At 44.5% G+C, this 4,565-nt stretch overlaps 2 non-coding genes across 2 annotated transcripts; both read left to right on the top strand.

Annotated features, from left to right (window-relative positions):
• Positions 1–891: 891 nt before the first annotated feature.
• TRNAL-CAA lies at positions 892–975 on the top strand. Its single transcript has one exon. It is a non-coding gene; the product is annotated as a tRNA-Leu (tRNA).
• A 1,665-nt stretch (positions 976–2,640) lies between these two features.
• TRNAL-CAA lies at positions 2,641–2,724 on the top strand. Its single transcript has one exon. It is a non-coding gene; the product is annotated as a tRNA-Leu (tRNA).
• Positions 2,725–4,565: the final 1,841 nt, after the last annotated feature.

Here is a 4,565-nt window from a genome sequence, read left to right as displayed (position 1 = left end):
TGGGTTCAAATCCCACTTTTGACATCCATCCATGTTATTTTGTTAGGCAAAACTCGTACCAAAGTGGATAATATCTACTACCGGGCTTGTGTCGAACTTTTCAACGCTAAGAAATGGAACTCGTTCCTTGGTGGATATCAATTGTGAACTCAGCACTGTGTTTTAAAAGTGTCAAAACATGATTGTTTAGTTAGTTCTCGTTCACGAGACCATCACAAATCGATGTTGATTGAAAATTTCTACTAGGGAGGAGAAGCACCAAACACAATTATAAGGCATGCTTCATTCACACATCTCTAAGAGAAGGGCTTGAACCTCCGGCCCTTGTGGTTAACAGCCACACGCTCTAACCAACTGAGCTATTCCAACCAATCATTTGCTACAATCCAAGACCACCATTAGTTGATATTGTCTGATTTCGTTCTTTACGTCTCGGTATCTCCCTCACGGTTTTAAACTGTATCTACTATGGATAGGTTTTCAGACACTTGTAAGAAATATTTCTTCACCTCTCTAATCGATGTGGGATCTCACTATCGACCCTTTCTGAGTGCCAAGCGTCCTCACTGGCACATCGCCTAGTGACTAGCTCTGTGTTCATTTGTAAAAGTCCAAGCCCACTGCCAGCATACATTGTTCGTCCTTGCCCAGTAGGTATTGCCATGGACCTCACAGTTTTAAAACGCGCCTATTAGGGAGAGGTTTTCGAACCCTTATTAGGATTGTTTCGTTCCTCTCTCCAACATCCAGTAGATATTATCTATTTTAATCCGTTACCTATCGTCGTCATTCTCACAGTTTTTAAACGCGTCTACTTGGGAGACGTTTACACACCCATATACGGAATGATAAATTCCCCTCCCAAACCAATCCAGGAATGCACAATTAGTGGTCAGGATGGCCGAGTGGTCTAAGGCGCCAGACTCAAGTTCTGGTCCTCGTAAGAGGGCGTGGGTTCAAATCCCACTTCTGACATCCATCCATGTTTATTGTTAGGCAAAACTCGTGCCAAAGTGGATAATATCTACTAACAACCGTTATGGGATTGTGTTGAAATTTTTAACGCAAAGAAATGGAACTCGTTCCGTGGTGGATATAAATTGAACTCAGCACTGCGTTTTAAAAGTGTCAAAACATGATTGTTTAGTTAGTTCTCGTTCACGAGACCATCACAAATCGATGTTGATTGAAAATTTCTACTAGGGAGGAGAAGCACCAAACACAATTATAAGGCATGCTTCATTCACACATCGCTAAGAGAAGGGCTTGAACCTCCGGCCCTTGTGGTTAACAGCCACACGCTCTAACCAACTGAGCTATTCCAACCAATCATTTGTTACAATCCAAGACCACCATTTGTTGATATTGTCTGATTTCGTTCTTTACGTCTCGGTATCTCCCTCACGGTTTTAAACTGTATCTACTATGGATAGGTTTTCAGACACTTGTAAGAAATATTTCTTCACCTCTCTAATCGATGTGGGATCTCACTATCGACCCTTTCTGAGTGCCAAGCGTCCTCACTGGCACATCGCCTAGTGACTAGCTCTGTGTTCATTTGTAAAAGTCCAAGCCCACTGCCAGCATACATTGTTCGTCCTTGCCCAGTAGGTATTGCCATGGACCTCACAGTTTTAAAACGCGCCTATTAGGGAGAGGTTTTCGAACCCTTATTAGGATTGTTTCGTTAATAGGATTGTTTCGTTTCTCTCTCCAACAGCCAGTAGATATTAACAGTTTTAAAACGTGTCAGCCAAGTTCTGGTCCTCGTAAGAGGGCGTGGGTTCAAATCCCACTTTTGACCTCCATCGATGTTTATTGGTTAGGCAAAACTCGTGGCAAAGTGGATAATATCTACTACCACCGTTATGGGCTCGTGTCTAACTTTTCAACGCTAAGAAATGGAACTCGTTCCGTGGTGGATATCAGTTGTGAACATTAAAAGCGTCAAAACATGATTGTTTTGTCAGTTCTCGTATATGAGACCATCCCAAATCGATGTTGATTGAAAATTTGTACCAGGGAGAAGTACCAAACACAATTATAATGCACGCTTCATTCACACATCGCTAGAAGGAGGGCTTGAACCTCCAACCTGGTGCAAACTGAGCTATTCCAGCCAATATTTTATTACAAGCCAAGACCACCGTTAGTTGATATTGTCTGCTTTCGTTCGTTACGTCTCGGTATCTCTCACGGTTTTAAACCGAATCTACTATGGATAGGTTTTCAGACCCTTGCAAGAAATGTTTCTTTACCTCTCTAGTCGATGTGGGATCTCACTATCGACCCCTTCTGAGTGCCAAGCGTCCTCACTGGCACATCGCCTAGTGACTAGCTCTGATTTCGTTTTTAAAAGTCCAAGCCCACTGCTACCAGACATTGTTCATTCTTGCCCAGTAGGTATTGCCATGGGCCTCACAGTTTTAAAACGCGCCTATTAGGGAGAGGTTTTCGCACCCTTATTAGGATTGTTTCGTTCCTCTCTCCAACAGCCAGTAGATATTATCTATTTTAATCCGTTACATACCGTAGTCAGCCTCACAATTTTAAAACGCGTCTACTTGGGAGACGTTTACACACCCATATACGGAATGATAAATTCCCCTCCCAAACCAATTCATGAATGCACAATTAGTAGTCAGGATGGCCGAGTGGTCTAAGGCGTCAGACTCAAGTTCTGGTCCTCGTAAGAGGGCGTGGGTTCAAATCCCACTTCTGACATCCATCCATGTTTATTGTTAGGCAAAACTCGTGGCAAAGTGGTTAATATCTACTACCTCCGTTTATGGACTTGTGTCGAACTTTTCAACGCTAAGAAATAGAACTCGTTCCGTGGTTGATATGAATAGTGAACTCACCACTACACTTTAAAAGTGTCAAAATATGATTGTTTAGTTAGTTCTCGTACAAAGACCATCACAAATCCATGTTGATCAATTATAATGCATGCCTCAGTTTTTAAATGCCCCTACCAGGGAAAGGTTCTCGTCAATTTGAGTGAGGCCACTCACCACTACACTTTAAAAGTGTCAAAATATGATTGTTTAGTTAGTTCTCGTACAAAGACCATCACAGTTCTCGTACAAAGACCATCACAAATCGATGTTGATCAATTATAATGCATGCCTCAGTTTTTAAATGCCCCTACCAGGGAAAGGTTCTCGTCAATTTGAGTGAGGCCTCCATTGGCGAGTACTCTGCTGCACTTCGATGCCAAGGTAGTAGTTGAGTGCGCCGAGGTTGCTCATTTTGAAGGCTTTCACATTTCCCTGTTTAATCTTCCAAGAACTTTCATGTTGCCTCTAGTGATTATGAGATCATCGACGTACACTTCCACGATCAGCCACTGCTCGCCTTGGTCGCGCGTCTACATCCCATGCTTAGAGGCACAATGCTTGAACTTGAGCGATAACAGGGTACTGTCGAGCTTCTTGTTCCAGGCTCGTAGTGCTTGTCAAAACCCGTAGAGCGCCTTGTGCAGGTGCAGTACCTTGCCGGAGTTGTCGTTATCGATGAAGCAAGGTGGTTGTCGGACGTAGACGGTCTCCTTCAGCTCTTCGTTGAGGGAAGCTGACTTCACGTCCATGTGGTGGACCTCCCAGGAGTGATGTCCCTCGATCGCCAGCAACAGGCGAACAGATTTCAACCTTTCCACCGGCGAACACCTCTTCGAAGTCCACCCCTTGCTTCTGGACGTAGTCGTTCACCACCAGACGGGCCTTGTGCTTCAAAACTTCTCCCTCTTCGTTATGCTTTAGCTTGAATACCATGGCTCGGTGTCCTTACGGCATATCCTCTAAACAACACATCTTATTGTCAGTGATGGACGTCATCACTTCCTGCATTGCCTTCAGCCAGCATGGGTTGTTCTCTACTTCGGCGAAAGAGTTCGGTTCATCTGCGCTGATGGCATGCAATTCGACACCTTTTCTTCGAGCTCGCGTGCCGCCAGTCCCAGTGGTTCACCTTCTCCTAGTAGGTCTTCAATAATCCTCTACCTGGCCGTTAGACCATCATCGTGATCGACATCTAGCGTTAAATCCATAGTACGTGGTGTTGCGAACTCCACTAGTTCAAGGGGCGCATCAAGAGTTGTGCTCGGTGTTTGTGTAGACGTGCCTAGTGCAATTGTTAGCAGCGGTGAGAGTGCCTGGTGTTGTGCTCCTTCTCCCGGCTCGGTGACGAAGTACTCCACTGTGAATTGTTCTGGGTTTTGGTCTGCCACGACCACGTCGTTCCACTACCATAAGGTGTTCTCATCAAAGACAATATTGCGTGACACGTGAGCTCGTTCCCGGGTAGGATCATAAAGCCTTTATGTCTTGCTCCCAGGTTCATAGCTGATGAAGATGACCTTCAGCCTTATCCCCTTTAGACTTCGAACTTCCTTTCCTAATCCTCTTATTTGTTAGACTGATTGAACTCCTTTTCCAGTATTCCTCTAAGCTCCTCAAATAGCAGACATTAGTGTCCCCTCGCTCCTCCATGATTAGTAAGTCGATCCTTCACAGGTTGTTCGTAACCAGAGTTGGGTCAATTTACCGTTTTTACCCCTAAAGTTA

Source organism: Cucurbita moschata, unplaced genomic scaffold (assembly GCF_002738365.1).
Source record: "Cucurbita moschata cultivar Rifu unplaced genomic scaffold, Cmos_1.0 Cmo_Scf00331, whole genome shotgun sequence".
In the NCBI taxonomy this organism is placed as follows: Eukaryota; Viridiplantae; Streptophyta; class Magnoliopsida; order Cucurbitales; family Cucurbitaceae; genus Cucurbita; species Cucurbita moschata.
Note: the sequence above shows the minus strand (reverse complement) of the source record. Positions and strands in the feature narration are given on the sequence as shown.